The sequence below is a fragment of the Ambystoma mexicanum genome, chromosome 3p, assembly GCF_040938575.1.
Source record: "Ambystoma mexicanum isolate Mex_15411 chromosome 3p, UKY_AmexF1_1, whole genome shotgun sequence".
In the NCBI taxonomy this organism is placed as follows: domain Eukaryota; kingdom Metazoa; phylum Chordata; class Amphibia; order Caudata; family Ambystomatidae; genus Ambystoma; species Ambystoma mexicanum.
This window is the reverse complement of record NC_090925.1, coordinates 134,765,727-134,777,514: the sequence shown is the minus strand read 5'-3', so window position 1 is coordinate 134,777,514 and position 11,788 is coordinate 134,765,727.

The window sequence follows — 11,788 nt, the reverse complement described above, 5'->3', positions numbered from 1 at the left end:
GGGAATGATTGTATTGTAATCATTGATATATTTTTCTTCTTCTTTTCTTTTTATGCAATATGTATTTTTAGGTGACTTACCTTTAACACTATGTCTAACTGAAGACATGAGGTTGTTCACTTGACCTGTATTTGTAACTGGTCTAGGGAAACCAAATCGGCATTTGGTGTAGTATTTCCCTTTGTTTTTGTATTTGCAACGACAATATTTGCCACATTTGTGTCTTTGGAATTGTGAAATGTTTGCATGAAGATCACTATTTGTGGATTCTGATGAAATTTCACAAGTGACATATTTTTCAATAAACTGTAAAACAGTGGCATCACTGTCTTGACCAGATTTAGGAGCATCTTTAATCCATAAAAGCATGTGGACATGTGGTGCTCATCTGGCTTGGTAATCTTTTCTCCAAAAGATGTGTTGCACTTCTCCAAGGGGAGGAACAGTTTTATTACAAATAAAATGTAGCATAGCAATGAAGCGATGGTGAAAATATCTTGAAACATTAACAGGATCCTGAGAACAAAGTTCTCCAGGTATTAGTATATCTATGTTTGTTTTGTTTTCGTTTGATATGCGTAGGAAAGCATGTAAATCTTCCCATGCATATTCTGCACAACTTAATGTAACAAACCAAGTGGGTGGGCCATGGTTTCTGGTCATACAACGTACATCTCCATGACGTTGAAACCAGTACTCTTTAGTACCACGCATATTTGCTAATAGATTTGTAAGATTTGCTTGTAAAACCTCATCTTTTTGTTGAACTTTTTGTAATAATTGTGTAGCTGTCATATTTTGAAAGTGTGATCCTGATTTTAATATGTGTGCAACTCTGTAACATAAAGTTGCTAGTTCACTTTCAAAAAGTAGGTGGAATATGTATTCCACATTTTGTCGAAATCTGGGATCTTCAGAATACATTCGTAATGGGCGATATTCTGATGCTGATATTTGAATAGGTCCATCATCATATCTTCCTCCTTTGCCAGTAGGAAAGAGTAGAGGAAAAGCACGTGCTTCTATACTTTTTTCCCATATGCTGATTGGTGATCCTTTTGTTTGACGCATTTGGTACGTTTCCAGTGCATCTTCTATGGTGTCATTAGAGTGCAATGGATGAATTGTATAATGGTCTAAAGTGTTTGATATTGTAGCAGGATCTAGGAGCTCAAATTGACCAGCTTCTTGTGTCTCTTGAATTATTTCAGTTGTATCTTTCAAGTTTTCTTCAATATTAATTTCTTTGTAATATTCATTATTCTAATTAAGATATTGCAGGGCTTCTCTTACTTTATGTAAATCTACCAGTTGTTGGCAAATCTTTTTGTCTTCTGTAGGTACTCCATTTACCAAGATAATTAAAGATTGTTGCATTGAACGTTGCACTCCTAGAGTGTGCACATTTTCTTTTAGATCTAATGGTAAATACACTACTTTTCCACGAATACCTTTCACTAATTCAGAGGGAGGTAATTTTGCAGTTTTTGGTTGAAGGCATATTATAGCTTGAAATGGGTGCACTGTTTGAATTATGATGCTCTCATATAAATTAAGTTGTTGAAGGGGTTTTGGTAGTGGATATAATTCCAAGTTATTTGTGATAGCACGTGAAGGAGTTTGGTTGTTGTCAAGTTTTGTAGTGCAGTAACTGCAAAGTATTATGGGGTCAGTTATTTCGTATTTGTTTTCTGCTATAAGGTAGAGAGCTAATTCAAACCATTTAGAATCTTCATTGTCTTCTATTTTGTATGATAGGTCTACAGTTTTTGTGTTACTTTTATAAAAAGTTCTGCAGCAACATACACACACGTGGTTTGGTACTTCAGCTGAAGTACTTTCAAATTTTAGTATTTTTTTTTTGTATGTGTGTAGTGAAAGGTTGCCATGTGCAGAATTGTTACGAAGTTGGTTTGCAGCTAATTCATCTTGTAAGTGGGTTTCACTTCCAAAATATTTTGTCTGGATATAGTCGATTTCTTCTAGTAGGTCTTTTGCTGTACCATGTAGAAGAATGTTATTTAAATTGGCTAGTGCTAAAGCAGGACTTTTAGCATAGTACAGTTTATAAATTAGATTTCTGATACTTGCATGATGTGTTGATATCCTTTTGATATCATGGAAGGTTGTTTTGCAAGTAGGTCCTGCAATGCAGGCCAATGAATGTCCTTGTAGTCCTGTGTACTTGCGTACTGGACAAGCATCCATATTTTGCAGTAGTTTAATTTTGATTTTGTCTTTGCTTTTCACATATTGATTGAGGATTTGGCGTAAAGATTTGAACATTTTTTTGGGAATGTTACACATTGACGTGCATGGCCATTTGTACACTAGATGTTCTGATTTAGTTGAATGGAGGGGTAAATCTACGTTTTCAGGGCATATTTTTGTAAGGAGTACTTCTTGTTCCATTGTGGTATTATTAACTTTTTCATAACCTCGACCACTGCTATGTATGGCAATTGTATTTGTTTGCTTTTGTTTGTACGCTTCTTCATTAGTATGGTTCTGTGCTTGTAGTGTGACTCCATTCACCTCCACAGATATTTAAGAAGTTATTTCTGTTGACATTTCGTTTATTGAGAAGTCTTTTTTGTAATTTAGTTATTAGTTTTGTTACTGGTTTCATTCTGTTTAACACTAAAATAAATAACTATCTTTTGAGAAGAATTGCACTGTCTATCAACGCTTCTAAGATTACTTTCCTACGATAGGTTTGAAGTGTTGAACTTGGTTTCTCTCCTGTTTTTATAAGATTTTGAAGGACTTTGTGACGGAACATTTTGGCTAAAATACTTTTCTTGGTATGCTTACTTTGTACTATATCAAGATTTATAGAAGAAGTTTTATTTGTAGTGATAGTTGATTTTCGTTTATTTGTTTTTTGGGTTGTTTTACTTTTTGATAGAGGAGGCAAAGTTTTTGTACTAGAAACTTCTTCTGTTTCACTACATGACTGTATTAGCTGTTGTGTTTCAACTTTTTTTACAAATTCTGCTATAGATGGATGTTTATTTTGGAGATTTTTCTTTTCATTTGCTCTACTTCTGCCTTCCTTTCTACGGAGTTGATTTTTGGAAGGCATTCTTTAGGGTCTGTTGAAAAAAATACAGAAGGTATGGGTTGGGGTGTTCTGCAATGCATGTGTGTTGTGTGCATGAGTTTTTGAGTAAGTATTTTTGAATTAATGTGTTACTAAACTGGGGTTCAGATGACAGAAAAAAGTAAGCCAGTGGTGTGGAGAAGTATAAATAGTATATCTAAAGCTATACAATTAAAACAGTTGTTTGTTCTACAACATCTAAATTCTAGCGGCTGAGTTGGGTAATTTGTGTGTCGAAAAATAGGAATTTGTGGGCCATTCTGCCAGTAAATCACTGTTTAAGACGGGGGGATTTTTGGTCAGAATGGTGCAGAATCTCTATTTTTAGGGACAGAAATAGCATGAATTAACCTTACAGTGTGTTTGAGTAATAATTCAAATATTATGGTAACAATCTACTTACTTTTTTTCTAAAATGAGCAATTTGCTTCTTAGTTGTTCTTTATAATTCAAATTCGGCTGCTTCTTTTCAGGAGAATGGTCTTCACTGCAATTGCAAAAGAAAGAAATTAGTAATTTGGTTTGTATATAGAACTGTTTTTAATTTAGACATAGATTTTTTAAATTGAAATGCTCAGCGCCTTCCTCAAAACCATTAAAACTATCTTATGACTAACTGTAGGAAAGAAAATATCTTTACTATGGCTTGTGAAATTCATAATGTACCACTGTATACCACTATTCCTGTAACTAATCTTTTCCACGTAATAGTGAGTCAATGTCATAGTCTGATTTTCCACGTAATAGTGAGTCAATGTCATAGCCTGCTTGTCCTATATAAATGTAAGCAATTATATAAACTAAAAAAAATAAAACCAATTATGTGTTTGTACAAATATTATTGTTTGAGATTTGATCATAGAGTGTGCATGTAATTTTGTTTGATTATATGTAGTCTATATATTTTATTTCAAAAATTTTAGTTTAACATTATTTGTGTGTGTGTGTGTGTGTGTGTGTGTGTGTGTGTGTATGAAGAAATTAAACGGTATAAAGGTTTGTAAGTCACAGTTCATTTTAGGACAATGAAAAAATGATCGTAGATTCATTTTACAGATTATACAAGGTAAAAGTCGGTTACAAAATGTGTTCATGTACTGTATAGAAAATATGCAAACCTGTAGTTTGTGTTCATGCATATGGATATGGACGAAGCAGCAAGTAGAAATATTGGAGACTTGTATAGTATTTCTCGTAGATCGTGCTGCCAATGGTATGATACTTGTACTCCGAGAGATTCACCGTACATTTGCAGTGCTGATCTATGATGATGCAGTTACATGTAGAGGTCTTGGATTTGATTGGTGGATGGTCATGTGATTTCTTAGCTACATCCATTGAGGGAATGGCACAGAGAGTGAAGTGGAAATGGTAGAAGGGCTGTCCATGTTACGATATGTTCGCGGACATGGCGGTAGTTCTAGGACACCGTGTATTACATCCGGGGAATTTGGGGTGGGGAGGCATGCAAATTAGATTGAATATAGCAAGGGATTGGTCAGTAAAGTTTAGTGAGTGTGTAGTGCTAGGAGAGGTTTTTTCAGATATTCTTTTTGCTTAGAGAAGAAAAGATAGCTATGGCTGAGTGTTTCAAAAAACAGATTGTGTGGATTTTGGGAGACTCGTGGATACATTGGTTGAAGGTGCATGCAAAAAGCTGTGCAGTATCTATAGATCTTGGATTCCCACATGTGGAAGTGCACTGGCATGGAGTGCGTGGAATGAAGTGGTTGGACTTGCTACCTCTCTGTGCAACTTTGAAGATAGAGGAACATCCAGACATAATTGTAATTCATTGTGGAGGGAACGGTTTAGGACATGTGTCTGGAATATCTTTGCAATTTGCAATGAAAGAAGGACTACAGAAGATCATGGACATGTTTCCAAACTCCAAAGTAATTTTTTCACGGATTGCGCAGAGACAAATGTGGCTTCGTTCTTTCTCATGTGGTCCACAAATGGAGAAAGCAAGGCGTAATGTTAATAAGGCTGTTTGTGCCTTCCTAAGAGATGTTGGCATGTCCTCTTTTCACAATGAAAATATTATGTTTCGTAGTACATACATTTTTCGAAGAGATGGAGTCTATCTTACTTATGCTGGCAATCAGATTTTTCTGAGAAATGGGAAAAATGTATTGCGACCTTTTTTAGAAATACAGCATCCATTTTGAAGTAGGTGTTAAGTATTTATAATTTTTGACATACAAACACCTCCCAAAGGCTCTTTTCAGAGCCACCACTTCCTCCCAGAGAAAAATACAATGGTTACAATAGGGTAGCACCCCATTTTTTTTTATGTTCGCGAACTGTCCGTGGACTTTCAAGAAATAGAAAGGGCCCTGCTTTATTTATCTTCACTTCTATTTTTTAACTGCGAAAGGCGGCTCTGAAAAGAGCCTTATTTTTTTTAGATTTTTGTTATTTTGTATTTTTTTTGGTTTTTTATACACGACACACTAGGAGAGGAGGGGAAAGGAGGATAAAGGGGGGACACCAACCACAGGGATAAGAAAGGGCAAGCTGAGAGATGAAGATGTAGAGTGGGTTTTATTTGGGTAGTGAGCAGGTCTTCTCGTGCTCTGAGACGATAGTCTCAAAAGCACTCCGAAGTCGCTCCCCCCCTGCAGAGTACTGTGTCACAGTACATACATACAACTGTGACCCTCGAAAGGTAAGGGTCATCAGAATTCTGTATGGCCTGTGAGGCAGCTTGAGGAAGACGCTGTGGTGACAGGATCAGAAACGGAGGATGAAGTAGAGGCAATCAACCTACTACGCTCTTCGCAAGGTACAACCTGGCGAATGGCCCCAGTGTGGAATGAGTTGAGGTGTCACTTCATGGTAGTGGTCCCAAAGCTATACGAACCATGCCTCCCGCGACTGAGTACCATTTTGCACTCATTGCAGGTGACATGGTTCGCACGAGCCTTAGGACCATTCCCATGAACGGTAAACAACCGCCACACCCAAGAATCACGCCGAGGGAGGGTAGTAGGGATTTCCTCTACCTCATTCTCGTCGTCCTCTTCTTCCTCCTCTGTATCCTCACTCCTGTTCCCCTCTTCAGGCCCTTGGGGAGATGGTGGTGGTGGAGGGGGTGGGGGTGGTGCTGAGGCAGATGTAGCACCAGATGGCAATAGTGGAGCCATGGATGTTATCGGCTTGGAGATGGAAATCTCAAAATCTGCAAAGTATGCAGCAAAGTGCAGTGTGGTCAGTGGAATAGCCAGAAACACAATGAAAATGAGCTCTAGGGCGTGGTCTTTTATAGGGGTGCTTGTACGCGGTTCGCGGACATGCGCGCCGTCTGCAAGACAGATCGAACACCAAAAAAGGTTCAAAAAGTCACAAAAACTGTGTGGAAACGTAGGATTAGTATGTGGGATTTGTGGTATGGTGAGTTTTTAATGAGAAATATTGTGGATTACTTGGAAATGTACTTTTAAACTGTTCGGGGACACGAATAGTGTCCGCATTCAGAACACACGATCAGCGTGGGCGCGGTCACATGATTGCTTCGTGAGCATGTTCGCTAAGGAAGCGGCCGTCCGCAGGACACCCAATGTACGGACATTGTTTTGCGCATGCGCGTTGATGTTCTACGGACAGTGTTCGGGTCCTGAACTAATTAAAAGTGTGTCACACGTACAACAAACAGTTACGGACAGCCATTTGTTCTTAGCCCAGTTTAATTTACTTGCGAACAATACGGACAGACATAGCGTCCCAAGCACACCTCCATTTTCGTTTATTTCTGAACAACTCAGGACACCACAAGTGTTTTTAGAACAGTTTCAACTTGCTAGCGAACACTACGAACAGGCATAGTGTTCTTAAGGACACCTCCATTTTCGTTTATTTACGAACATTTCAGGACACTACGAGTGTTCTTAGAACAGTTTCAACTTGCATGAGAACATTACGGACAGATATAGTGTCCTCAGGACACTTACATTTTCGTCTATTTACGAAGATTTCCGAACAACCGCGCTGTCCGTGGACACCTAAATTGGTTTTAACAAAAAGAACTGAAACTAATTACAACACAATATAAAAAAGTTACTTTATTTGACATATATTAACAATTTATGACTGAGAAGGTGGGGCAGAAATGGAAACAAAAACAGGAGAATTAGGGATTTCAACATAATTGGGATCAGGTGAAGAAGGGATGGAAATGTCATCAAAACGTTTTGGTCCATGCAGAGGGTTTGGGGTTAAATGAGTGGGATATGGTGAGGGGGGACAAGTACAGGTGGGACAATGGTATCTTGTTGTTAGTTTTAAGTGATCTTCCACAAAGTTCTTTAAATTGGTAAAATTTGCCATAAATTGGTCCATTTTTTCATTAATGTATTCCAGAGTGTTATCCACCGCTTCTTTTTCTGTGGTAGTTTCAATTTTTGTATGGTCTGTACAAAAAAAATGTATATGTTAAATGTATACAAAATAATATTTATTAATTGGTTTATATAGTAAAGTGTGTACCATTAGGTGCACTATCTTCTGACATTTCCTCTCGTGGGAAATGGTCCTCTAGCCACTCCAGAGTACTACACATTTCTGTGAGAAAACAAAAAAGTAATATTTTTTTAAATCTAATACAGAAAGTTTATAAATATATGAGTAAAATGAAGTGCACTTACTATTTCAGGTAAGATATGTGATGAGTAGTCTGTACGTCTGGTCTTGCTCTTAGTTGTGGAGTGTCTGTGAGGTAATTATGTTGGAAGCCACTTTATCTTCTTTTGGTATATTCCATTTTAGAACATATTGTATTTAAATGAATGGTTAGTGTGTTACATATATGGGTTACATTTCTTAAGTATTACTACATATACTTTGTATGTGTGCTGCTTTGTGAATTTGTTAAATGTTCCTATGTTATGATATAACAATTACACACACCCCCCCAGAGTTTTTAGGTGGTGGTACTGTTGTCCAAACATGTCTGCGGACAGTCAAATTCAGTAGAAAGGTTTCAGTATGTTCCATATTACATGTACATAAAGTCAAAGTTATTATTGTTAAGTTGTGCTACTAAAAAACTATGAAATTCAGTAAAAAAACTTTGTTAAAGGGACGTTATGGTTAAGTTGCGCTACTAAAAACCTATGAAATTCAGTAAAAAAAATTGGTTAAAGGGACGTTATGGTTCCAAGTAAAACCGAAAAACCCCTGAAATTCGGCAGTTATGGTAAGCTAAGCAACCATAAGTCGCGCCACCACCGTGCACTGCTAAGACTAACACCCAGGACATCAAAGATGACATCACAAATGCCACTGATGGCATCACATGTCTGGATCCCCCTTTTTTCGTTTACTGACATATCTAGGCCACATGGTTTTCTTCAGTAACAGTCAGGAATTAAAAGTGAAAAAGGTAGTATATTTGTAGACATGTCCTTCAAGTATGTTTTTACAATAATTCCCTTAGGGTCCAGTCATATCATATGAAACATATACATAGGGGAAGATACAAGCTTGAAAGACAGCAAACCATAACGTCCCTTTAACAAAGTTTTTTTACTGATATATATATATATATCAGTGAAAAAACCTTGTTAAAGGGACTTTATGGTTAAGTTGCACTTATAAAACCCTATGAAATTCAGCAAAAAAAACTCTGTTAAATGGATGTTATAGTTACAAGTAAAACCAAAAAACCTCAGAAATGTGCCAGTTATGGTAAGCTAAGCAACATTAACTCGTACCACCTCTGTGCACTGCTAAAACTAACACCCAGGACATCAAAGATGACATCAGAAATGGCATTGATCCATGTCATCTCTTTTCCACTCCCTCACCCTTTCCAACCCTTCTTTCCACCACCAAATAACCCAAAATGTGTTTTTCCAGATGTTTTCAAGTTATAAGCCATCTAGAAATGTTGAGACCCCCATCTAGTGTTGCTCCTTCTTGAAAAAAATCCCACCAAACCTTGCAAAAACATTCATATCCAGGCAGTGGTGGCTGGTGAGTTTGAAAGTTGGTGGGGTGTAGAGCCAGCCAGGATCCAACTCTCCCCCATTTCCAATATTAGCCCTCAGTGGGGAGGAGGAGGGAGTAACCATCCATATGGCACTCCAAAGTTAGGCAAGAGTAGCCCAGGTGCAGCCCCTCTGGAGCCCCAGTCTCCAGGTAGATATGCAAACAAAACAAGAGGGGTGGCAGGGGCGCTACTCTGGGTCCTAGCTGCAGTAAGCTCAAACAGTCCAAAGATGTTCTCCTCCCAGCGCACTTTTATGCCTCAGCACTCTTCAAGGAGGCTGATTGGATGCAGGTGTGCAGGGTTGAATCCCTCTGTTATGTACCAGGCCGTGGCAGCAGGGAATTCTGGTAAATGTAGTGTAGAGCCAGCCAGGATCCAACTCTCCTCCATTTTCAATATTAGCCCTCAGTGGGGAGGGGGAGGGAGTAACCATCAGTATGGCACTCCAAAGTTAGGCAAGAGTAGCCCAGGTACAGCCCCCCTATTGAAAATGGGAGAGAGTTGGATCCTGGCTGGCTCTACACTACAGTTACCAGAATTCCCTGCTGCCACGGCCTGATACATACCAGAGGGATTCAACCCTGCACACCTGCATCCAATCAGCCTCCCTCAAGATTGCTGAGGCATGAAAGTGCCTGGCTTGTTTTTTGGTTTGGCAATTCTTTACCACTGTTGGGAATGTACCAAAGGCTAAAGCTACCAAAGTGAAATGCGCTGAGTGCAGTTGCAGACTATCTGGACAGTACTCAAAAGGGACCCCCTCCATGCGCCGCCACACCAAATCCAACCACTGCAATGCTCTCAAAGGCTGTTCCTTTCTTAGCAAGTAGTAGGCTGTCTTCCTCCACCTCATCTTCCTCAACCAATACTGTAGCCACACAACCTACTTCTGTGGGGCACAAACTCCCACCTGCTACCTTGCCAGCAATAAAAGAGGCTGTTGGTCCATATCTTTCAAAGACAACAGTCCTCTGTATATACTGCAACACACCACTCTGCAGGGGGTAGCAATTTCGAAGTGCTTTTGAAGCTGTTATCAAGGAGCATGAGAAACACTGCCCCCTACCTTGGATGTAACACACGGGCAACATCTTCGCCTGTCCACCTGCCCCTCAATATTAGTGCTTGGTGCCTCTTCCCTCTTTTCCCTCACCACCTTATATTCTAACCTCTCCTGCAAAAAAAAATATAAAAAAACAACATAAAAAGGTACACCTTTCACAGTTAAAAAATAGAACCAAACAAAATCTTATAAACTCCATCTACTTTACATTTCTCAGTAAAGTACATAGACTCAATAAGATTTTCCAACATTTCCATTAGCATTTTGTGTTATACTAATGGGAATAATGTGGCATTCATCCCCCGGCCTGCCAGCCCAAGTTATCGGCCCAAGTGAAGCAAGAGCGGATAACGAGGACTCTGGACCGTATTCCCCCATACCAGCCCCTGCAATGAGGGATGAAAGCCATTAGCACCCCGGGTTGCCAAAGTGGTAACCTGGGGTGCTAAAAAAAGGATTTTTCTTCCTACACCGGGACAAGCGCAGCATCCCGCTGTAGGAAGGAAAATAATTTTCCAAGATGGCCACCAAATCCGGCCATGTTTTATTTTTTTCAAAAGTGTCAAAATGTACATACATACAATAGCCATATAACTTAGCCCCTACTTGACAAAATCCACTCAGACTTTGCACAAACATTCAAAGTTGGGTCTCTAATCTTTCTGAAAGCTTTTGTCCACATTCGTCAAACAGCAACAAAGTTAGAAGCAATTTAAAAATGTTGAGACCCCGCTCTAATTTAGCCCTCTCTTGACAAAATCCCACCAACTTTTGGAAAAACATTCATATCTAGAACTAAAATCTTTTTGGCAAACTTTTGTGCAGGTTCATCAAATGCCACCCATTTATAATCCTTTACAATATTTTGGTTCCCCCCTCTAATTTTGTTCCCTCTTGACAAAACAGCACCACACTTTCCGAAACCATTCAGAATCAGGTCTAGAATGAAAGACCTAAGCTTCATACAGTTTCATTGAGAAAAATCAAAGTTATAAGACATCCAAAAACTGCTTTTTACCAACCCTGTAATGCACAAAAAAGTATAGATGCCCCTGAACATCTAAGAGGTTTGCAGACATTGCAGGAATGCTCGGACTGTTCGCGGACATCAGGGAAGAAAACATCCTGTTTTTGGCTTTTTAAGGCCATATCTCATCCCATCCTCATCAGCCCTCACCTCCCCAAAGACTCTTTGATAAATTTGACAAGTGCAATGTTGTGTTTTTCAATATGCTTCTACCACGGTGTTCGCAGACTCCGGCGGATGTCCCCGAATCCAACATTGCAGGCGGTTCCAAAAAAAAAAGAAAATATATATTACACAGCCACAGCCACACATCGCGGTAAAAACATATTAAAAAACACAACATTGCAAATAATCTCTGGGGAGGTGAGGGGTGATGAGGATGGGATGGGATATGGCTGCAAGAAGCAAAAAACAGGTGTTTTTTTGTCACGAAAGTCACACTGTACATTTGGAGGTGTTCCACAATATGTGCCTAAAGTACAGGTGAAAGAGATTGCATTTTGGCATTCAAGGGATGGAGGTGTATAATCATGGAATTGTGGACTTGTAAACAACGATTGTTGCTTCTGCAGTCTGCAACCCCAACCTTACCTTGTGGTATTA